This window comes from Pinus tabuliformis, chromosome 3_1 (assembly GCF_031772625.1).
Source record: "Pinus tabuliformis cultivar Carrire ecotype Pingquan chromosome 3_1, CPIR1, whole genome shotgun sequence".
Taxonomy (NCBI): Eukaryota; Viridiplantae; Streptophyta; class Pinopsida; order Pinales; family Pinaceae; genus Pinus; species Pinus tabuliformis.
Window position 1 is genome coordinate 429066914 of NC_142301.1, and position 26564 is coordinate 429093477.

The 26564-nt window shown below is 36.1% G+C and overlaps 1 pseudogene; it reads left to right on the forward strand.

Annotated features, from left to right (window-relative positions):
* The first annotated feature begins 19335 nt into the window (after positions 1 to 19335).
* Positions 19336 to 21194, forward strand: LOC149187591 (conserved oligomeric Golgi complex subunit 2-like; annotated as a pseudogene).
* Positions 21195 to 26564: the final 5370 nt, after the last annotated feature.

Sequence of the window (26564 nt, forward strand, 5' to 3'; positions counted from 1 at the left end):
TTTTGTGCCTTGGCCAACCGCCTTGGATCCAGCGATTGTAATTTTGACATTTCTTTAAAACCATGGCACCTGTGCAAAAAGTGAAGGAGGTTTTTCTTCTTTGGTATGTTGTGGACAAAAACCTCTCTCAGTTTTCTAAAATTCATCTTTTATTGCTCTGAAACATCATTTGAGTGAAACTTGTCCCGATGTGTGAAACAAGGAATTTTGTCGAAATGAAGCGAAATGAAGGGGATAGGGGGCTTCTAAATTCTTGGGGAATTTTTTGGGAGTAGGGAGGGATGTTAGGAAGTATGGGAAAGTATAATCTCAGAGTTTGAATGAGGGGAAGGGGTCCAAAAGGGCAAAACACAGGCTAAACCTAGAAAATTGCCAGGTTGTAGCTAGAAACTAGGGTTTGTGCAAAAATGAGGAATTTGGCGGATCTAAGGGATGGGAAGCATTTGATAAGGTATATGAAGGATAGGGGAAGGTGTATGAACATCTGGATACAAGTTTTGCCGATGATTTGACCGTCCAAGAGAAATTGCCTTCAAAACCCTAGGAGAGGGAAATGACCTTGCCTAGGCACAACTGAAGCATGAATAAGCTGTAGAACGACTCATTAGACACTGAAATGATAATGAAAACCCTATGAATGATGATAGACTCAGCTGAATGATGACATGGACTGATATTTGGGCAAACCCTAGACCTAATGCCTAGTGACCAAATTTTGCTTGAAGACTCACTGAAATGACAAAATTTGACCTTGACACTCTGAGAACACTTTGTAAGAGCATATTTGATCACTGTAGGAAGGCTGGAAAGACTGACACTAACAGTACCAATGTCTGTGATTGCATTGGCAGAGCAGTGCGCGGAGGGGGTACAGTTCAACTGGGCACAGTTCCTTTGCGAGGAGTTTCTGACAAACTGTAAGGAGGCCCAGGAGCTGGGTAAGGCCTTCCACTACGCGTGGTTGTTCTTATCCTTTTTGTTGGTTGTAGGGGAACTGCCGAAGGACAGCCAATTTCCCATTATTGAACATGATCTGCCCGAAGCTGCGAGGTACACCTCACTCTGGACTACAAAATACGCGAAGAGGATTCGCGAGACGAAGGTGTTCTAGGTTTTCATGGAGGTGAGCATCTGAATGTGGATCAACCGAAGGCCATGCCTGTCTCCCACGGTTTATAACAGCTTGCAGAGCTCGGTAGAGTTCAAGGTGAATATGCATAACCTGTATATCCCAGCATGCAATGTTAGGGTCCAACCCTAACCGCCTTATTTATGTAATAGGGTCTAGTCATATTTATAGTTATTTAAAGAGTCAATAAAGCCCATATTAATAATTGTAAGTGGTTGACCCGTATTTAAAGAAGGGACTATAGTTAGTTGCACATGAGCCATGGTATTAGATAGATGGTATTAATAAGAACCATGGTACTGACCCATGGTATTGCATGTATGAATCCTATATAAAGGATAGAGACTCCCCATTGAGGAGCATCATGTCTTACTTTGTAATCGAGCCCTACTCTATTGGAGGTTGCCCCCTTGAAGAGGCAAGTGAACATTGCTTTCCTTTCTGAATTATAAAATACATGTTGTTATTTCTCATTGTTTTGTGTTCTGGGTTATATTTCTTCTCATATTTGGTATTCTAGTATCTTCTCGTAGGTCAAGATCATAACAAGTGGTATCAAAGCACTTTCCAGGGCCGGTGGGATCTCTATTTTTAGCAGATTGTTTTTTGGCTAGAGACATGTTCTGGCGTCTTTAAACCATGGGATCTGTCATTGAGCGCATAAACCTGCGGATTTGGGGAGGCATGCACACAGGAAATATAAGAGGTGGTCATGCTTGTTGGACTCCCTTGTAACCCCTGTGGGTACCCCTTTGAGTAGTAGCGCATTAAACAGAACCGCGCACTAACTGTCTTCCAAGTACCCTCTGGGTATATTGGAAGCCCCCTAGGCTCACCTGAAACATCACCATAGATAAACCGTTGGCCGTCTTTCTGCTACAATACACCAAGAACAACACTCGAGGAGATTACTCGCGCGTACGATAGGGTAGTTGGGTAGTACGGCTAAGGGTGCGGTTAATCCTCCTTAGTTAGTGCCCTGAAATATTAGGCCGAGTACTACTATTGGACCCTTATGTATATTGCGATCTATAGCACCAGACACTCCTTGAGACCATAGTTCCGTTGTCTCTCTATAGATCGCACATTATCTTCTTTACTAGATCAGATCTAGCAGGTTGGGTTCTGTCGCAACCGCAACAATCAGATACGCCATTCAGATCTAGCAGCGAGGATTCAATCACTGCCACATTCCTACTCATACTCTGCAATTGAGGGTTTGGTTGACAAATCTGACTATTTGTGCAAGGAGGCTTGTGGCTCTTATACCTTGGAGTGATTCTCACAGGACATTGGGCAGAATTAACTTTTCTGGGACACTTATAGGAGACTTAGCCCATAAGAATTAGGTCGACGGGCTGAGCAAGGTGGTACCATTCACTTGTCGACGTCAAAATTTCAAGTGGTCCCAATTTTTTTTTTCACAGTAACAACAAGTGCACTGGATTTGTGCATGGTACAAACTAGAGCTCAATCTATGGCCAATGAGAAGATATACACCCTTGAACAAAAGTTGGAGGAATTAACAAAGCAAATCCAGTCCTTAAATGACACAATCACAATGGGAAAGTCGGGGGTACAATCAGAGGCATATGCTTTTAATGAAAACCATGAGGTCAAATCTAGTCATTCTCTTCACTTCTATGGAAACCACCAACAATCCCATCCTTGACCACCCAAGCTGGACATGTATAAATTTGATGGCTCTCATCCAGCCATATGGCTAACACAAATGGAGCAATATTTCACATTGAATCACATCAGAGATGATGAGACTAAGCTAAGTGTGGGAAGCCTTTACTTGGACCAAGAAATATGGCAATGGTGGCAGTGGCATCAATGATGCTATGCAAGGCTAATGACTTGGCAGATATTCTCAAAATCCCTTTCTGATCACTTTGACCATGAATCTAACTTTTTGGGTCATCTTACTAAGCTCCGACAGATAGGCGCAGTGCAAGAATATATTAAAGCTTTTGAAGCATTAGTCTTCCGCACAGGAGGTCTAGCAGATGAATTCTACTTGGAATGTTTTATCAATGGTCTCAAAGACACCATACAAGCCCACGTCCGGATGCACCACCCAGTCACATGGCTGGCACCTTGCACGACAGCTTGTGAAATAGAACACGCGTTAGCGGCCCAATTGAGTTGTCCAAATTTCATAGCCAAGGGATGCCCCACCTAGGCTCCGAGCACTACCCAAACACTTAAGGTTCAAAAGGTGTCACCAGCGGAAATGGCAGAAAGAAGAAAGCAAAGGATTGTTTTACTACTGTGATGACAAATACTCCCCGGGGCATAAATGCAAGGAACCAAAATTCTTTCAAATTGATGCTACTGATCATAGTTCATCTGAGGAACCTCCACCATTTGATGGACCAGAGGAGGAAGATGAGGACAATCAGCAGGACAATGAGCTCCCAGCTACACCAGAAGAACCAGTTATCTCGCTCCATGCTTTGGCAAACATTTCTTCTCCCTAAACTCTCAAAATCAGAGGTTTTATTAAACATTTCCGTGTAGTAGTCTTGATTGATAGTGGCAGTATGCATAACTTTATCCATCAAAGGGTTGTCAAAGTAGTGCATTGTTTTGTCAAAGTAGTCTCTAATTTCCAGGTCCAGATTGTTGATGGGAGGACAATGAAATGTGACGGCCGCTGTGAAAATGTCAAACTTCAAATGGAGGATTATCACCTAAAGACCCACATGTTTTCTGTCAACATGGGTGGGTGTGACATTGTCTTGGGTGCTGAATGGCTTTGCACACTCGGCCCAATGGCTAAGCAATTTGGTTGTTGGAGTTGAAAAATATGATCAAATCGGTGACAGAGATGGTTGCCACCTCGTTAATAGTGATCTCATCCAAATTAGTGAAAGAAATTATCCTCACACCATGCATATCCTTGAAAGCTTTCGGACTTGCGAGGGAGTCGAGGCACTGCAAGTTCCGTTGATGGTTATGTCAGGATCTTACAAGTTTGGTAATACCCCTGTATTTATTCAAGTCTCGTTTTCTTCATAAAAATCTTCTTTTTACGTGGTTTCACTCTATGTAAACTCTTTCTTGAAATATATTTGGCATTGGGAATATGATCTTTCGAACTTTCAAGATTCGATTTATGATTGGATTCAAGATTATTCATTTTCATGCAAGTCTATTGTATCAAACTTGGGTTTGAAATGAATATCTCCCATAAAATCATGGAACTGTGAAGTAAATTATTCTAAATATTATCTTTGGCCAAAGGAATCATACCTATCATAGTCTTTTGAAAACAATCAACTTCTCATCCTTCTTGTGAATATTTTGATGCTAATCATATTCTTCTTCACGCCTGAAATCCTCTTGAGCATCAGTGAATGAATGGATTATTTTATGAATCAAATTATTCTTCACTTGTTTTACCCTGAATGGTTTCACATGTTTGTTATACTAACATTCCTTTTTAATTTGTTCAACAATTACCATGCTATTGCAGTGTGTAACGAGTCACAAGAAAATGGTTTGTTACACTTGTCACAGGAGGAAGATGATTAATTTTTGCAAAGCATTGCGGGAACTGTTCGACTTGATTTATCTTTGGCAATTACAAACTCATAATATGATGCTTTAATCATCCTATTTGATCGTGATTATGTTTCTGATGATTTTTGTTTAGCTTATCACTTTCCCACCAGTATATTCAATGATAGTTGTCATACATCGTTTAATTTTCATAGTTCAACATCTCACTACTCGTATTTTTGTCGAGTGGTTGAGGAACTTCCGCCTTCGCTAATGGTTATGTCAGGTCCTCATTGTATCAACATGACTATTGAATATGATTAGATATATTTTCCTTCACAAAATTCCCATCATAATCTCATCCATCTAATTGACAATTAAGATTTTCAAATATTTCGAGGTTTTCAAGATGATTATCATGAATTTTATGATCCAATCACTGAAAGGTTGGAATTCTCTTACTTGGCAAGCTCCATTGCAAATAAAAAGTTTCAATCTCTTCTCACACTTGTTAAGGAGTTCAGTGCAAATGGAGACACATTCACGGGAAGCTTAAGAGGTTTCTTGAATGGTGATTCTCATCAAAACTATAAGAATATAAACTGGTTAGAAGCAGTGGCTATGCCTTATCTTTCTACTGATAGGAAAAACCTTCAATTTTTTGTGCAAGTTATTCAAGTTCTTATCTTTTCTATTGCACCTTGTTTTATATTTGTTTTAATCAATCTCATCTTTGTGATTGCAGGTTGGGGAAAATTACGGTGGCTACATTGGAAATTCCATTATACATGACCCTGACCTTCTAGTTGGTTAGGTTAGGACTAGGTCTAGTTACATTTTAGTTTACCTACACTTCCATCATGCATTCATTTCTTGTAGTTTTTCTTGTTTCTTCTGGTTTTTGTTTCACATCATGTTTTTCTTTAGCCATTTTCTGTCTTGTCTTATGGTTTTTTTCCTTGTTGTGTGTTGTCTTTCCTTTCGTTTTGTGAGAGCGTGCATGGATACTCTATTGGCTCTAAGGGAATGTGGAAAAATAGAAAAGGACTTTGTGACACTTCAACATTTGGCTGACCTTCTGTCCATCTTCCTTACGTTGACTATACCTTTTGGTCGATCAAGTTCCGATGGAAATATGAACTGTCTATGAGGAGAGTTTTCTGTGAAGCTATGCCTATTCAAGAAAACCTCATGCCCACACTTAGTTTTTATGTTTTAGTGTTGTCATACCTTTCCATATAGTAGAAGAGGAGAAGGGGAAAAATATAAACGAGAAAACCTAAATTAGAGTTCTATATATGATTCTCTGAAGGAATAACCTCTTCTACTCTCAATAAGTCAGGATCCCTCTTCTACCCATAAAATGAATAAGTGGCAATTCACAGTCCTATAAAATAAATAAATAAAGGTGAAAGAAGAGAAAAGTTTCATGCACAAAGAGGTGAAGCAAGTGACTCAGCCGAGGTACTTTCCAGGCTCATTAGAAGTGGAGAAATGTTTGTGTTCATGAAGTGACTCTGTCGAGGTACTATCCAAGCCTGTTGGCGGTGGAGCAACACCAGAGATGGAAAAACATACTCTAAAAATCTTAAGCTCGTGAACTTCACTACCCTTCCCAACTCAAAACTTTTCAATATCTTTTAATCTTGAGATGTGTTCAACCGAGAGAGAGTTATAGAGGGGACCATGTTTATTCACAGGGTAAGTGCGAGGACCAAAGTAATCTACACGATGAATCAATACTCCCTACACAAAAGAGTTAACCAAGGTAGTGAGGTTGGAATTCTACCAGTGTGTTGCCAAGTATTGTTGCTGCTAAAACACCCTCCAAAATTTTGGCCTATGCTCAATTTCAAAGCCTTCCTTGGTATTGTACATTATTGTTGCAAACATTGAAACTCATTCCATGTGTTTTCTTAAGGAGTTTTTTTCCCCTTTGCAAGATAAGAAGATGTCATATTTTCACATGTTAGTTGTCGCATCATGTATATAATCATGTTTTGGTGGTTTCAAGAGGTCACCTTTGTGTAAATTAGTTTTTCTAACCTTGTAAACATTTTCGTACTCGTTTCCAAAGCTTGAAGCATTGTCACACAAGCGTCATCACAGTCGTTGCAAAGTGTATCTTAAGTGTTGAACTTGTCATAAATTGTTGTAAAGTTGTCGCATGGAGGGAAATGCATTTTCATGTGTCTTGGATGACCTATTTTGTTGTGTCATCAAGTACTCAAAGTGTCTGGTCACATTATATTTCTTATCATTATTCACTTTAGTCTCATTGATCCCACACTTAGTCATTTTTTGAAAAAGCTTCTCGACCAAGAAGCCTAGCATCACCCAGCCTCCCTAAACTATGCACTACGCACTCTTAGTCCTCTAGTTGTGACCTTTCCTCTTGGAACTGTGAAATGCACATTTACTGCCTCCTCGAACTGCTGAATTGTGTAGTTTCAGTGCTCAAATCCTGACCTTGACTACCAAAATTGTGCAATTCCTTCTCCCAGCCTGGCCCTAACTTCGCATTGTGCAATCTCTAGCCTTGAGCTTATCCTTGAGCTTCCTAATTTCACAATATTTCAATGGTCCAGCCTCCCTTGTCTCCTGGAACTTCACAATGTACTCTCCCAGTGCTCATCCCCTCATCCTGTCACACTGATCTCCAGAATTGCGCAGTTTTCTCCCTCAACCCACCTTGAACTATGCACTACACAGTCTCAAGGCTCAAGGCTCCCCTTGACTACTTGAACTACACAAATGCATAGTCACTAAGCCCCTTTCCCAGCTTTCCATCTGGTTCTAGCTTAGTCAATGGATCAATATGCACAATCTTATACTAGGGGGTTTCAAACTGATATTGTCTCATCATAAGTGAATTGCACAAATGGGTACCTTATTATGCCATGGTGAGATGATGAATAAGGAGATGAAGGAGCACAACATGATGAAAGATATTATTATATTTGAGTATGCAAGCTGATCAATCAAGAGAAAGAAAAGGGACACCAGTTTGCAATCACCACTCAAGACTTGAAATCTTTGAAGATCCCTTATCACCAAGCCATGCAGAGGTGAAAAGAAAAGTATTCTTAAGCATACCCACAACGCATAGTAGCATCAATGGCTTGACATTTCCACATTATCAAGCAATCTATGTCAGCAATGTAAAATCATGTCATGTCATGAGTTGTCACATTCCATACCATTGTGGTCAATGATGTAATTTATGTTTCGAAAATGTATTGTAAAGTGGAAGTCCAAAGGACATGTATGGAATATGAAGAGTCATGTAAAGTTGAAAAGTCATAGGAAGTGAAACAGTCATGAGGGTAGATAAAGAGTTATAAGGAAGGTGAAGCATCACTTCCTCATTGTTATATATGCACCCTCATTATAAGAGCAAAGGACTTTTCACCTTGGCTCCTCCAGCAAGGAATTAGAGAGACAAACTAGTTGTTTTGAGGATCAAGGAGTGTCTCCAATGCTCCACTATTGGAGCTAGTGATGTTCATTGTATAAATGTGTCTTGGAACTTTTACTTAATAACATAAGCCTTCATAGCCGATACATTCTTCATGCATGGATTATGAATATTTGTAAGACTATTCTGCGGATGTTTGTATTTCATGTTTGCTTTCATCTGTGTTAAAGTAGTTGAACTATTTCAATTATTTTAGTACTTATATTATTGAGAATGTGTTGTAATGATTGTTATTGTTGTCCCATCCCTGTGGACTATTCTGCAGGATGCTAGACGGATCTTTCTCATTGATTGGTTGTAATGACTGCCACACCTTTTGTGGACTATTCCGTTGGATGTTAGACGGATCCCTCTTGTTTGCGTGTGTCTCTTCTTAGGTGTTACTATTACCTCTTTCTTAGAGGCTCATTTTACTCTTTCCCTCCATAGTAGAATAACTTTGACACACCTACAACCGAACACTAACCGGGCACACCTTCTTGCTTTCCAAAGGAACCACGTGCTCCTCTCTTGCTAACAATTAGAGCCAAGGAAAATCTATAAGATTACATGGAAAACAGGACGATATTCCGAATGAGGCTCTTACTCCAAACGGTGTGAGGTCTAATTAGGACCGCACATCGGGGAGACCCCTTGGTTGACGGATTTCCAACACCGTCAACAAAAAGATAAATAAATTGTTGAGAAATTTATATTTGAGTTTAATTATATATTTTGCTACTATTAATTATGGAAATGTCATGAATTACATCGTAAGTGGTTGAGAGATCAACATATAATGTGCTCAAGTAATAATTAAGTATTAGATACCAATATTTAAATAATAACTAAAAACAATTAAATATATAATATTATCAAAGTAACTAATAACTATGTACCAATATGTTGAATATTTCTAAATAGATAAAATGTGTGAATATAAAGAAAAGGAGATGACCTCATTTCCTTGGATTCACTCAATACCAATTCTTTGTTCTTCAAAATTGTCATTAAACCATATATTTATTGTTAATATTTGTAGTTATTCTTATTAATAAGTTTATAAAATTTCCATTACAATTTAAGCCCGTAACCCATTATTGTCTTGATATTTTGTAACAAGGGTAGAGACAAGATAAGAAATTAAATGGAATTTTGGTGAGGTTACAATCCAAATACATAAGCATGCAGAGTGTGTTAACTCTCAAACTCTACCATAGGAGGAATATTCCTAACCTCAAAAGGAGAGTCTATAGGAACAACAAGCAAGATACTCATTGTCATTTCAGAGACCTTACCCCACACTTCACAATAGGGCAAATGGAATCCTAATCAAGAGGGTTTTTCCTATGGGTTACTAGGATTAATGTGTATGTAGTGGGAGTATGAGAAATATTAGCAACATAAACAAATTGGAAAAAGGTAAATGAATTTTAGATAGATAGAGAGTGGTGAAAAAAAAGGAAGACTAGTGCCTTCAATTTCTTGCGTAATGTGGTCATGTGAGTAAAAGTAAAGGGTAGTTCCATTGAAAATTGTGGGGGCTAATATTCACAAGTGGACTAATTTTCCATGCTTTTCCAAAAAACGAATTTGTCACTTTCCATTTTTTCTAAAAATTATTCGCCCAAATTTTATAGTTTAAAATTATTTTACCTTAGAAATTGTCAAAATTCCATAGATACTATATAAAATCATTATAAATTTTAATATTTTCGCAAAAAATTGCCAAATATATTATAGTTTGCATATTAGGAATAAAAAGATTTTCCAAGCTTTCTAAACTTTAAGATAAATTTTCATTCTTAGGATTTTCTCTGGGTAGTTCTAACAAAGTATTTGGTGGTAGAAAGAAATCACTTCACATGCACAACTATGCACCTAAATTTGTAGCTTAATCTACAAGTGTGATGGTGGAGAATGTTTATAAGATACAGTTCTAAACACAGATTGCAAAGGTGGCCTCTACTGAGGACTATTTATAAACACACCTAATCTCTTAGCATAAAATGTGTAATGTTTTCATCTTGAAGGTAAATGATACAAAAAGGAAATAAGGGGGGGGGGGGGGGTTTGGGGGGGTGTATTACCCTATTCCTTTCCAATGTAGCACATCTACTCCTTTGCAACTCTTGATTTGTCTTTATCATTTATACACCTACAAACAAATTCCCAATTATAGCACATATAACTAATAGCCACACGTAAAAAAATTACCTATTCATCACTCTATTAGGCTTAGACAAAATAAAGACAAAAATAATCCAACTGTTAAGAATTAACATGATCAAGACAACACAAGAAAATGGAAGAAAAGGACTTAATGCCATTCTATTACTCCTTGTATTGATCTCATGCTTGAAATTTATAATACATCAATGACCTTTCTAAATCTAAATCCCATTGAAATATTATCAGTGGATCATGACAACATCTCATCAAGGATTAGGATTACAAATCATGTCTATGTGGTCACAAACTCTATGATTGTCTAGGGAGCCATAGTCTAACATTCCTGCCCTCAATCATAAGTCTAAATAATTTTATCAATAATTTTTGTCATCTTCAATCCAAAATTGTTGTATTGAGATTTGATGAAGTTATTCCTAAAAACTACCAATATCTAGATGTATGGAAGTGAATGACTATTATCTCTGAATAATCCCAATGAATAATTGAAATGATTTTTGTTGAGGAGATTGGTTGCTATGTTGGAATTCTTAATTGCTTATTGATTTACTTTGAAGCTTAAAGCCTGATATCTAATATGCCCCCTTGTTAGGTGTAAAGTGAGGAGTTTTTCAATAATTCATTCTTGAAAGGATCCAAGTTGTAGATGTTGCAACAAGCATATCATAAAGTTGATATTTATTTTCTCTTAATTTTATCTGAAGTGCATTAATCAATTGATCTTTCATATCTAGATCACTTTGAAGATCATTTTCTCACTATAGTTTATAACCCATGTGATCAATGATGTTTCTTTTTATGTTGTAAGTCTTACTCAAGTGCTTAATTTCATTTCAAAATTCATTGTTGTACTCTTACAAATCCTTGATTTCTTGAGATGTGTTTTCTAGATGCTTTCCTCTTTTACCAATTCTTATTACACTCAATTGTACTTTCTTGATTATATGAGCTTTTCAGACACATTTTCTCATTTTTATGTCACCTTGGAGTGTTAGGTATTGTCGATCATGCAACATAAACTGTGATTACAATGATTAACTCACTTGACCTCCTTATTCAATTCTAGATAGGTCCTAATAATAAATTGCATGCTTAACTTTGAAAGAGTTTGTGACTTGACCCTTCAATTTTGATAGTGCAGTGATCAATTTGATTTGAATGGCTTATTATTGCTTGTACAATGTGACAAATAACAATCAAGTGGAAAAACTAATCACGAAATAGAGAATCACAAAAAGACACGTGTACTTAGACCCCCTTATTCAATTTAAAGGTGGTCTAGGATAAGAAGCAGAGAAAAAAAAATAGAGGATATATCCCTTGTGATCACAGTGATATTAAAATAGAGAGCTTCAACATACTCTCTTTTATAATTCTTTGACAATACTTTAACTAGTTTTTTGACAACTTTTTACTAGCACAAAATTGCAACCCAACTATAACTCCCACATATGTGATAACCCAAAATAAACAAATAAACCTTCTTTGCAATCACATTGGTTTACAATGACCTTTTTGAAAAGTGATCACCACATACTTATAACATTCTTTTTTAATTCCTATAGGGGACAACTCAATTGGTGATTTTCTTGTTATGAAGTATTATGTAAACCATGAGATTCAAGGTTCAAATCCCTTGTGGTTCAAGCCGAAAAAAAAGAGAGAGTCTTTTAATATTAAAAAAAATGCTTTTATTTTCAAAAAATAAAAGGTGATCATTTTAGTTTTTAGTATTCTAATGTTCACAATCAAATGACACTTAATTTCAAAATAATGTCACCCACATATTATACATTTTAGATTAATAAAAAATAATTTATTTTTTTTTATCTGTTCTCCAAGCATATGCGGAAAAGTATTTTCCCCATTCAAATTCAATGATGATGCATGAGTTCCAAATTCCAAACCTGTGTGGAAGCCAAAGATGGCTCAGAAGTATTAAAAGATGGTTTTGGGGTTGAAAATAATGAGTTGTCTTTGAGATACATCGATTTTTTGAGAAAGTTAACAATGAAAATCATTGATACAAATCGTTGTACGAATTTCAAAACATTCACAAATATAAATAGGAACAATATAATTTATTTACCAATATTCAAATTCAGAGTTATTCCTGAGTTAGAGAGACTAGTGGATTGATTTTTGGAGCGATCAAATCATTGGAGGAGAAAATAGCCCATGACTAAATAGTGAATCCAATATGGAGGTAGATATAGGTTGATCTACTATTGTTGAGGGTGACATAGTTTTGGATCTATATATTTATTCAAATCAAAGTAATGCTTTCACTTACACGGCTCTGAGCTTCATGAAACAAGCAATCTGAATGCATTGTAATAATCATTGACACAAAATTAAATAGTTTATCTCATATTACAGTTTAATATTCTTTAATCAAAGAAGAAATTATTTCCCTATAAAAATTCTCATATCTACAAGATATTAATCCACAAGTAATACACATCGTGCGCATGGCTGGACTGCGGCTACCCTAGCTACGTTCTCCCTTCCTATCGAGCAGTTCCTTTCCGCAATGGATCTTGGAGGTGGCTCTGAGGCCCCTCCATCCTCGCCTCTTGAAGTCGAAGCATTCAGGAAGTTAATAGCAGTAGCTGGAAAAAGAACGATCTCCGGATCACAACAGAAGTTTGTGAAAAAACTGGATAATATCCCCACGGTGGTATTGTCGGTGGAAGAAACTTGCAGATTAGTGTTGAATATAACCGAAAGGGGTCTTATTGGCCAGTTCATAGGGCTATGGCCATCCCCGAAAGCAGTAGAAGAATGGGTAAAACGAAACTAGATTTCGTTGGTTTCAGAAGGAATTAAAAGTCACTTCGTTGGCAAAGGGTTCTTCGTCTTTGTGGTTGACAATGCGGAAGACAGAAGTCTGATCTTCCGGAACGGGCCATATTTTATGGGACCTCAGGGGCTTTATTTGAATAAATGGTCACCAGATTTCGATCCAGCACAGGATGTGCACACATCAGTTCCAGTGTGGGTGCGCCTTCCTCATCTCCCTCTTCATTGCTGGAACCAGAGATCGTTGCAGTATATAGGCAATGCCCTAGGCAAATACATAGACCAAGTGATGAGAAAAGACCAATACTCCTGTGCTCGAATTTGTGTCAAAGTTGCTTGGAAGTCGGTTTACCTGAAGCCACCAAACTCTCGGTTGCAGATTGGACCCACATCGAAGAGCTTGACTATGAACAACTTCCCTTAAAATGTTGACACTGCCACGAGTACGGGAATTTCGCAAGGTACTGCAAGAAGAAGAGTGAGGAGACATCAAAGAAATACAAAGGAGAACAATGGAAGCAAGTAAAGAAACTAGCACACAACAGGCAGAATAATAAATCCAAAGGCAAAGAGACAGGGAAAAGATCGAGGCAAGACAGTGGAAACCTTCAAATCTCAGGGAGCATGAAACCAAACAACACCGAGGAAGATAAAAACTCCTTCGAACCTCTCAACACTCTTCTAGAACCACCAGAAGCAAATCGGGAAGGACTCATCCAGACGAATGACTTCGCCTCTCCGGTTTCAGGTAATGTGGAAATCCTTCCCTCAAGTCTGGTTCTAAGTAGTAATTCCTCTCCGTCATATGCAGACATTAAAAAAAGAAAAAAAAAAAGACCATAGAGAATTCTGGCTCATTGGAGGATGAGACCTTTGAGAGGCCCTCAAAGAGAACCACAAGGAGAACACACAAGCAAACTAGAGAAGAAGAAGCAGAAAGATAAAAAACCCCTAGGGAGCCAAGCCACCATCGAGATGACTCTCGGGAGAAGCACCAGAACCAGACCTCCCAAGGGAGGTGGACCCATCTCAACAAGCAGTAAGTAATGTAGTTGGTCTCTTGGAACTGCAGGGGATTGGGGAATCCTTCAAAGGCAGAAGCTATTGAAGACTTATTGAAAATGGAACCCACAAACATTCTCATGCACCAAGAGACAAAAATAGAAGGCGAGCTCCTTCTCAATACAAGCAACACAAAATCGAAATTTGACAATGGGAAGGCAGTAAGCTCCAGAGGCTCGGTTGGAGGAATAGGGACCTTTGGTCTGGAAAAATCTTCTCGTTAGAAAGATCCTATGAGACACAGCATTAGATCTTCACCGTTCTTCGACATACCTCAAGCAATCTCATCTTGGCTCTCTTTAACTTGTATGTTCCTGTACACTATGCTGAAAAAAGAGAGCGTTGGAAGTCACTCTCAGACTTTTTAGAACTTCATAATCCAAAGAACATTGTCATAGGAGGAGATCTGAACATTATTATGGATCCCAAAGAGAAGAGAGGAGGTTCTTATACCAGGGATCCTATGCTCTACATAGTGGAAAACCTCATGCTTCAATGGGATTTGGTAGATTTCAAGCCAGTGAAAGGAGAATATACCTGGACCAACAATAGAATAGGGGAGAATCATATCTCAGCCAGGCTGGACAGATTTCTCACCCACAGTTCAATCATGATGGATAGAAGAATCATCTTCTCCAAGATTCTTCCAAAATTAACCTCGGACCACAAGCCAATACTTCTCTGTTTGAAAGAAGAAGAGGACCTAGGGCCACTTCCTTTTTTATTTAGTCCTCTCTGGGCTGAAAGAGAAGGGTTCTTTGAAACAATTCAAACAACTTGGCAAAAAGAAGTAACAGGCTCCCCAAGCTTTGTGTGGGAGAAAAAGTTAAAAAATGAAAAGTATGCCTTGAAAGATTGGATAAAGAAGGCTTTAAAAACTCCTACCAACCAGAGGAAAGAAGTTGTCCAATAGCTAGCTGAAATCCAATTTGATTTGGAAAAGACTGAAATCTCCTCATTGGACATTGACAAAGAAAAATCTGCTCAAAGGAATACTTACAGTTACTTCAGAAGAGAAGAAGAATATTGGCGAATCAAGTCTCGCAGCTTGTGGTTAAAAGCTGGAGACAGAAACACTGCATACTTCCACAGATAGTATAGGGCTCGCCTTTCGCGAAACCACATCACTGAAATCACCACTTCCAGTGGGCAGGTGTGCAAAGGTTTTGATCAGGTAAAGGAAGCAACTGGGAACCACTTTCAGACTCTTCTCAGCGCTGAAAGGGATGGGTGCGAAGAGGACATAAATGATTTCCTCACTCATATCCCGAACCTATTTAACACAGATGACAATAACATGTTGTTGAATCCCACCTCGAAAGAGGAAATCTCTAGAATAGTGTGGTCCATGGAGCTCGACAAAGCTCTTGGGCCAGATGGCTTTTCAATTCATTTTTATAGACCATGCTAGGAGATAATTAAATCAGACCTTCTGAGAATGATTCATGGATTCCTAAGGAAATCTAGGGTCGGAGGTGGAATCAATTCCACCTTCCTTGCCTTAATTCCCAACGAAGCGAACCCTGGGTCCTTTTAAAGATATAGGTCGATCTCGCTATGCAACGCCTCCTACAAGATTCTGGCTAAACTCCTAGTGAATAGAATCAAACCTCTACTACAAAAATTAATTTCTCCAACTCAAGGGGAGTTCGTGAAAGGAAGGCACATCCTGGATAATGTAATTCAAGTCTAAGAATCTTTGCATTCCAGCCATTCCCGAAAAGAACAATGTATTCTAATCAAACTGGACATGTCTAACACTTTTGATAGAGTTAATCGTTCATTTTTGTACAGGGTTCTTTTATCCTTTGGTTTCAGTTAGGAGTTCATTAATCTCATCAAAGCCTGCATAGAAAAGATCTGGATCGCGCCTTTGGTAAATGGAAGGCCTACCAACTACTTCCTAGCCACTAGGGGATTGAGGAAAGGATTCCCTCTATCCCCCTTCCTCTATATTCTAATGGCAGACTCCTTGAGTAGAAAAATTTCTTTTGAAAAACAAGCTGGCAGCATTCCTGGGATTCGAATAGTAAAAGGAATTGAACCCGTGAACCATGCTCTGTTCACAGATGACTCCTTAATGCTTGGAGGAGCTTCTCTGAGAATAACAAATTCTTTTAAAGTCATCCTCCAAAAATTCTGTAGCATCTCGGGAGCCCTTATAAGTGAGAGGAAAAGTGTTGTGTTTGGATGGAACACAGATCAACACGCAATTGAGAAAATTGCAAACCATTTAGGCTTTGCTAGGCACGTTTCCTGGGAAAAAATAAAATACTTACGCCTTCCTTTAACGCTGGGTTCCAACAGAAACCGATTGTGGGAGGAGGTTATAGCAAAATTCAAGAAGAAAATCGTAGTCTGGGGAGGTTTTTGGCTCACCACAGGAGGCAAGCTCACTTTAATCAAATATGTTGTTTCGACATTGCCCACTTTCCAGGCTTCTCTATTGTTGGCTCCAAAAGCAATCTCCGATCATATTTCAACGCTCATTCACGATTTCCTGTGGAATGGAGGTCGTGGAAACAATAACCAATTTCACTTAATAAACTGGGACATGGTGAAGCAACCTATCATGGAAGGTGGATTACAAATTAGAGACCCCACGCATGCCAATTTAGCAATGGGATGCAAGTTATTATGGCAGATCCACGCAGAGCCTAGCCACCCCATCAGCTAATTAATCAAACTTAAATATCTAAACAATCATTCATTGAGGCAATTCACGGTGGATAAAAATCCAAAAAGATCTTTGGCTTGGAAGTTGTGTAACAGAGGCATTGAATTTTTTAGATCCTACCTTTATCGGATTCCTGGCAATGGAAAAAACACAATGTTATGGAGAGACAACATTATGGGCCATCCTCTTCTTGTAGAAGTTAACGAAATCTCTGAGTTAATAGCATGGTTACATGCGAAAGGAATCAGGAAATAGACATCTCAGAATGGGACAGCCATGGGAACTGGCAGCGATGGAAGTTTCCTAGAACTCCAGAACATTTACAAATGTAGTTGGAAATTCTTTTTGAAGCAATCTCTGATTTCGCACCGATCCACAAGGAAGAAGAAGATTCTTGGGGCTGGGGCAAGACTGGGGTCTATTCGACAGCTCAAGGCTACATTCAGATGCAAACTAGGAAGGAATCGACTCACCAGGAATCTTTTTGGAAGCAGGTTTGGGATAGCTTCAGCATCCCCAAAATTAATTTCTTCTTTTGGACGTTGATGAACAAGAAAATTCTGACCGGAGAAAACTTATGAAAAATGAATATAGTAGGCCCCCATCGTTGTGTGTTATGCAAATGTGCAAAGGAAACTATTGATCACTTATTTATAGAGTGCGAGTTCGCGAAGGAGGTCTGGTCCTTTTTCCTGCATGGGTTGAATGTTTTCCCTCCATCTCAGGTCTCAGTTGTCTCCATGTTTACCTCTTGAAAAGACAGTTATCCTCATAGCATCACTAGCAAGTCTCTTTGGCACCAAGTGTGGATTGCTGCCTTGAAATATGTCTACTGGAATCTTTGGCTCGCCAGGAACGATATCATTTTCAACAATACAAATTGGTCTCCAGCAATGGTGGTTGCCTGAGCAAAGGGCCTGCTCTTAGAAACTTTGAATCATTTCCCCGTCAAAGATGACAGTTCCCTGCTAATTGAAGAAAGGACGTGACTGGATGCTTATTCCAGTAGGGTTAGAATCAAAGCAAATCCTTGCCCAGTTCAAAAGGAAAGATGGCAAATCCGAGATTCAGAGGACAAATTGCAACATTGGTGGAGATCCCAGGGCAAGTGCACAATATTCTTCGATGACACTTCAAAAGGAAACCCAGGAAAGTTAGGGGCGGGTGGGGTGATTTTTTCACCGAATGGGAACAAAGAAGATAGTTTCACCTGGGGGCTTAGTTAGAGAACCAACAACCAAGCAGAAATTCTAGGCTTATTGAAAGCTTGTCAAATGGCGAGAGAGGAAAATCCAAGAGAAATCTTAGTCTTTGGAGACTCGGAAGTGCTAATAAAAGCGCTCATTATTGAGAAAGAGCTAAAGGATTCGGTGCTAAACAAGCTGCTAACAAGACTAAAGAGAATTCTAAGAGAAATTCCCTCGGTTCAATTTTACCATATTCTCAGGGGTTTAAACAAGGAAGTGGACAGATCGGAAAATATAGGAAGTACGTTGCAAATTGGGATGATAAGCACAAATGTTGATTCCTCGATCAAGGCAATAATCCCCTGAGTGGAAAGGTTGTGCTTCTGAATTTCCAAATAATATATTTTGGTTGTTTGGCGTAGCCTAACCTGATTCTCTCTATAAATAAAACATAACCGTTTCAGTTAAAAAAATAAAATCCACAAGTAATACACTCTTATAATCTACAACCATGACGTTTAATGACCTCCAAATCAAATGAATTCTTAGATCGTATTTCTTAAAAATACAACTCACAAAAGCCAAGTAGAGGATACTAAAATAGATCAAAACAATTGAAGAACAATAAAAAATAGTAAGAAAAGTGTTATAGCGGCTACAACACAACTCAAATTTTTACCTAATGCACTTAAAATTTTGGGTCCCCCTTGCATTTCAAGTTTCATGTATGTTTTTATGCATTATTTAGTTGTTCTCTTTAGAATGATAATCATCTTAAATCCCATCATAAATCTTTGTCTTGACCTACTGAAGAAATAACCCTATCATCATATTCAAATTTACATAATAAAGACATTACTAAATATGACGATCATGGATCCTTTAAAAACATGATTGTTCAAACTCTCATTTAACTAATGGTATTTTGGTTATTTGGCTGGCAGATTGCTCAGATGGAGTTAATTGTTGTGCATCCAACACATTTGATGGAATTATTTCCTAGCAGTGGCTTTGCACAATGGTTCATATGGTTGGCCTGGCGAGCGTATTATATTTAACAAAGCGACCAGAGATAGACTATATATATAGATATATATATATTACCTTTATTAAGAAAATAGTCTTCTCACAAAAAAGAAAGCACATTATTCATAAGGCAAGCAACTATGGGGAAAAATATATTCTTCCAAAAGACAGCCAAAAGTAATTAGGTTGCAAGGGTTGCAAGTGTTGGGAAGGCTCCTAATTGGAATTTCAACTAAAAAGGGGCATATGGTGTTTCTCTTAGAGGCTCAAGTGAAAAATATGTCTTGGAGAATCAATGGAGAGAGAAGTTAGAATTGGATATATTTTTGTTGCAATTGCAGATGTACTCTTAACATTTTATTTTTCATATCTTGTGCATGTTATCCACTTCGATGTCCTTCTAGGTGGTGCTAGCACCAAGCAAGGTATGTAGAGAGTTCATCACGAAGAGTTTCAAAGTAATAAGAAAATCCACGCCATTGGTCCATATACACATTTTTCACTGCCTCAAATTTTGCAAGCTATTTTGAAATTTATGTTAAATTGTGAAGAATTTGCAACAAGGGAAGAAATTTCAAGGACACATTGATTTCCCCAAAAATTAGAGAAAGTATTCATGGTTGCAGTATTTGGAGACAGTGTCCTTATGCAAGTATTTTTGAAGGAAGGAAAGAGAAGATGTGATATCGAAAACCCTCAAGAGAACATGTGATATCACAAAGAGTCAAGGGAAGATGCGATGCCACAAGGATTCAAGGGAAGTTCTTCATGCCTTATCACAAAGAAGCAAATATTATTGCGATACATCACATTAAAGGAGTGATAATTTCTCCTCATCACAAGGAAGCAATGATTGCAATGTTACAATCACAAACTTAAGAGGCTAATTGCGCTAATCGCAAAGTAGAAAATCATATTCCATAAAAACATTACAAGACCAAGTAGAGAAATTGATTGTGGAATTGCATAACATGCCTAAATAATGATCCATCTCTCAAATTAAGACAACTAGCGAAAATTCCTTTAGCAATGGTATCATGGTAGAGCTATTTGAGAATGATGCAAATATTGAGGAAACTCGAAGCATGCTTTTTGAAGGAATTGTAAGTGAAATGAATCACTTGAAGATTTATATTGCTCATTCATAAAGCATACCCTTTATTCATAAAATGAAAAAAAACATTCAAAGCATTATTCAATCACTAGATAACAACTTGAGTCGATACTTTCAAATTGGCTTGGAGTTTCGTGATGAAAATGTCATTTATAATTGTCTCCATGCATATGTTGTGATTGATAACACTGAAGCAACATAAGAAACTTTTCTATCAACCATAGTTTCTCGATATATTCAACCCCTTCAAAGGATGTTGTTGGAGAATTTGGTGATCAACTTAAGGACTACTATCAGCAAATCAAGAAATTTGTGGAGAAGGATTAGAAGTTTCTACTAGATATTGTTGCATCAACAAAATCAGGTCTACATTTGTTTGACTTCTTAGCCAATTCAATTTTGAAAAAGGCTCTATCCTCCATTCAAAAAGGAAAACTTGGTGCATTCTCTCCTGGCAAGCCATCAGAGTTTTTGATAAAATACACATCAAGCATAGATTTTCTAACTTTTCTTGAAGGCAATTTTTTTATGAAAATATGGAGTTGGTAAATTTCATTCACAATATATTTATAATGATTTTGTGAAACAATGGAATCTGGGATCTTAGTTTACATTTAAGAGAATTCTAATACTTTGTTTTTTGCATTGGTGACAAGTAGCATCATCCCTCTTAAGGATTCTTATCATCAACAATATTGAGTTTTGGGCTTGAAACTAAATCAAAGTGTTGTTCTTTTGGAATGATTGAATCGATGTTGAAAAGATGATGTTTATATCATTGCAAAATCATATAGATTCCTTCATTTGATGTTATGGTTGCTTTCAAGGTACTCAACATGGCTATCAACTAGGATTTCTACTCATAAAAGGGGAATTCCAAGCTCTAACACTAGTGGTGAACAAGATTTTGTTGCAACACCAAATGATTTCATTTTTTATGATATCATGTAGACTTCCTTGTCAAAGAAATTAATGGCCCTAATTTCGAGCATGTAATTAGTTTACCTAGTTTGATTGTTCAACCATCAACTTTTGGATGAGGTGGTGAACATTGCTATATGTATAATAGTGGGATGTTGCAACGAATATTTATAATATACTCACCTTTACTATCATTGATTATAATTCGTTGACACTTATTTCATGGGATCTAGTGGTTTAGATAGGATTAGAAATGCAATCCTTAAACCTTCATACAACAATATCCAATCATTGCATGAATGCTAGCACAAAGCATTAAAATCATGTGCAAACCTAGGCTCATATGCTTACACAAAATTTGATATTACATCGCGGAAAAATGTGTGGTTACAACACGCCCTTGATCTTTATGCTCTCAAACTCTCACAAATTTACTATGCCCAATGGATGAATACTGTAAAGGATCGATCATGCCCCTTAATACTAAAGAGGCTTTGATAAACCTCATCATGGATCTTATATTTTCACCATTCCATTATCATGGCTCTAATACCATGCTAAGAATTAACAAGAAAAGAAAAAAAAATGGTGGAAAATGCCTTAATGTCATTCTCACTCTTTGTATTGATCTCATGATTTGAATTTATAATACATCAGTGACCATTCTAGATCTAGATCTCACTAAAAAATAATTATTGGATCATGACAACACGTCATTAAGGATAAGGTTTAAAACTCATGTCTATGTGGTCTTGAATTTTGTGATTGTCCAGGGATTCAATCTAACACCAACAACTTTGAGCTTCTTTTATTTACACCAAAGAGCCTTGAGTGAAAATTTGAGAGAAAACCATTATATAGGTTTTATGTCAAATATATATTACAATAGAGTATTGTTTTCTTCATGAGAATCTCCAAGAAAAATATTACAAATATTTACAACAACTAAATAAGTGAGTGAATTAAGTCCAAATCCTATAGAAAATACTTGGATACAATATTCTAGATGATTATAGTACCACATGTCTTCCTCTTCTATCATTATATTCATAAAAGGGTAAAATCTCAATGTCATTTGTCCTCATGTGGAAAATTCATAAAAAAAGGCTTGCTCAAATAGATGGGAAAATTTCCAATAAATGTGCATGAATTCCAAATGTAAACCCCCATGATGAAGGAATTTTCCTAGAAATATCTAGCACCAAACAATAATAGTATTTTAGGAGGGTGAAATTCTAAGAAAAATAGTGGCTTTCCATGTGTAAAGTTTCATTTATAAGGGTTTTTCCCTAGAAATGTATGTCAATACCAAGAGTAATGCCTCATATTTTTAAAAGCCATTTGACTGAGAATTATGTTTTGTGTTAACATATAAACCTTCACCATGCAAGAATTTACCCTTGAATAATATGCAAAAATGCCCACTTTGACCAAGTTAACATTGAAATTCTCACCTTAAAAGGGACGCCCTTGATAGTTGTACAACTGGGTCTTTATCAAATCTATGATATCTCCTCAAAATATGTGCATTTAGGTGCTCATTCACTAAGATAAACCATCACTAGTCACTTCACATGTATGCAAGGTATGAAGTGGGTTATGTAGGAAACACATATGTCATCTTAGTGGTGTGCACTACGTAGGGATGTATGCATGAGTGGATGAGGTGGATGGATGATGGATGGTCAAAACCATAGGGCACACCATGGGTGTTAGTCCTTTTTATTTAAATCAAGTTTCAATTAACTCCTCAAACCTGATGCTAATGGATAATAATAATGGATGGATGAATTTTAACATGTATGAACAAGGCTAAATTGAGGCTAGGGAAAGTTTCTTTTTTGTCATGTGTTTTTTCTTCAACATATGTGCCAAAGGGAACAATATTAACTTATGTACCTCATGGATATAAATTTAAGTTCTCTAGTGAGTAATTAGTAATTAGTGTTTCACTTCAATAGTTTCAAAAGGGGGAGTGTGTAGTCTCATGTGTACCACAAGGAATTTAAGTTACAACTTCTAGTTGACTAATTAAAAAATGAAACTTAGAGGAAAAATCCTACTTGAAGGATTATAATAGTTAAGTAGTAATGAGCCAATATTAGGTAGTCAACCTATATTTTATATTTTTATTTAAAATATCCTAAACTAGCGTATGTTCAAAAAAAAAAAAAAAAGGAAAATTGAGATTTTAAGAATTAATATGACTTAAAACTTAGTGAATTATAAACAAAAGGTACCATACACCTTCTAAACTATGGAGTGAAGTGGTACATGGTTATGAAAGTGAATTTTACGTAGGCAAAATTTTAACATGTGTGGTTATACATAAATCACCTAAGAAAAATAATGGAATGTGGTGATCATGTATATCTAAAATGGGTTTCACCTATGCAAAAGTGATGGCATGCGTGTAGTAGACAATTTTCACAAGTAAAACTATGGAAATTACATGGATATCAATGGAAATAGATAAATGCATCACCATCTTAAAGGAAAAGCATGGAACACTAAGTGAAAATAACTATAATGTGACTAGGTGACGACAACGATGAAGATCTTTGAAGAAAAATATACTCCCTTGACTCAAGCTCCACAAATATTCCAAGCTTTTTAATGCTAGAATGATCCCATCTATCTACATAAGAACATTTACTATTCATGTCAACATAATGGTCAACACAGTGAACACAATGACATTTTTGATGTGGGCAAGGATTGATATTGCTCATAACACATAGATTCAAGTGGGGATTGAGAAAAACAAAGTTTCAAATATTCTCGAGACAACTTTAATTAAGTAACACTTCAAATGTTGGTATAATTGTGTGGAACTAAGCTCTATGGTGGATTTATTATTATGGAATGATATATCTTATCATGGGGTAGATGAAAGAACCAAGAATTAATATTATTTAAATCTTTAGATTCCCGAGACAACTAATGTATGTTAAAATATCATTAATATCATTGATTTGATTTTTTAATGGGAACATTTAAGATAGGCTTTGGATGTTTGACAATACATATTTGGTGAAGTGCATTTTACCTTTTGAATCTCAGACAATTTTCTAGGGTTCCTATATTGCTTGTTATCGTGCAACATTGACTTCTAATGTGAATGTAATTCTAGAGTGAAATTCCAAACCCTTTGTTAGAATTGGCATTCAATGATCTCTATAGTTATATGCTTTAACTATCAAGCATGCAACCAAAATATAATGTGCACACCTTATGATCTTTAAACCCTAATGAATGTTGCTAATGAGGTTATTCATCATTTTTGTGTTATTTCACATTTGTTGGCATGGTCTAAATATTTGATCCTGATACTATCTCCATTTTGTTGTAAGAATTTATCAAAAAAATGATTATTTAGTAATATGAATGAAATTTCCAAGTTCCATATTGCTTTGGGAGTGCATTTCTTTAATCAAGCCAAAAGGCATGAACAGTAACTTATAGTGTCATTCATGTGTTCTAAAAGTTATTTTGGGAATGTCTTATTTTGTTAATATGATTGGTTGGTACCATGATTTAAGATCAACCTTTGTATAAGCTGCCATGAAGCTCATAGAATAGCTCATTAATATTGAGATATGGAATTCATCCTTAATGGTGAATTTTTTTATATCTCTATAATTAGGACACATCCTACAAGGACTATTTTTTTTCTCACTATCACTAGTGGAGATCAAAATGAACTCCTACTAGGTTGAATAATACTTTAGGTTGGCATGTCTTATACCGTTTTCTCAATCTCCCCATTTTTTCGATGAGGATATTTATAAGGCATTTTATTAGGATGAGAAATTCCAAGGCATTTTATTAGGATGAGAAATCCCAAGTCTCCATTCGGCTTAACTTTGTTGATCTCTAAATGAAAATAAACCTTTAGAAATTTATTAAAATATCCTATAACGTTTTTCCAAGGTGTATTTTAATTCCTTTGAAATGTTTTTATCTTCCTACTTTCCTTGCTTAATTGTAGAGAGGGTCGATGAGGTGGCAGGCCCTCAGACCAAACCCAATGTTGCCCATATCTCTTACCCCATTGGGGAAGCCCTGCGTGTCTCCATAATGTTGTCCAACTAAACAAACCAACTGCAACTAGTTTGCATGGCCATGGGGATGAAAGGCCAAAATCTTGTTTTCGATTTCCCCAATTTGCTAACAAATCAACCGCTTTGTACAATATTTTAAAATTTAATTAAGTAAATTATTTTTTTACAAATAAAGAATTTTACTTTGTAACTTTTGATGTAATTCTTTATTAGTTATATATACATTAAAAATAAATTAGTTTAATAAGAATTTATCATCATTATAAAAAAATTCTAAAGATTAAATATAACAATATAAAACTTCAAACATAGTTTAAATAACTAAAACTATACATAGTTTAAATAACTAAAACTATTAAATATGTTATTATTAGTATTAAAGATATTAATAACTCATTTTTTCTATTTAACTAAATAAAATTATATCGCAACATGAAAATAAAATAGGATGCCTAATCTATAAATGTAATAATTTAATCATACATTTAATCATAGTCATGTTACATTTATCATAACTTATTTAAAAATTCTATATAAAAATTAAAAATATTGTTACCAAATATAATTTTGCAAATCATACATTTAGATTTTGAACTCAAAACAATTTCAAAATAATTAAAGGCAAAGTATCATGCTATTTAGATTAATGTTACTAAAAATAACCAAAAAATTGAACATTATAATAAATAAAAATATCTAAAATCTTGTTTCCAATTGGTAGGCCTGGTGGTTTCCAATTGGTATGTGGGGGTGATTTGACCAAATGACTTTCTCTTTTAATTTTATATTATTTACTTATATTTATAACCAATTTAACTAAAATATTAATAAATTTTTACAAAATCATAAATATATTACGTAGAGTTTCAGGGCATATACACACATTTTGAATATATTACGCAGAGTATCAGGGCATATACACACATTTTATAATTTTCTCTTAATATATTTATATATAGTTTAGAATAGTGAACAATGACTTTTTAATAACTTTTAATTTTGTGATGTTTTTTTAAGTTAGTAAAACATTCATATTTTACATATGTTTACATTGTTCATTCAAAAAAGATTTGAATCTGAAATCACCAAAATCCTCGTTCACAAAAGCTATCCCCAATTGTATGCCTCACCTATACTTCCTTTACTTTAGTGATGTTATTTTCAAACACTTTTCTCCATTGTGGCTTTTGAAATTATATATGAAACATTATACAACTTTGTGATTTTAAGCATTTATTATTAGATTTTAGCTAATTAAGGAATTTATATTTATTTAATTTTATAAAAGTTTATAGTTTTATATGGTTTGGATCTGTAATTTCATCGAGTAATTAAAATATGTACACTTCAAAATGTGCAGATAGATACTAAAAGCACCAACGACGACTTCCACGGAAGTAAATTTCTTTACCTTCGTATTTCAAA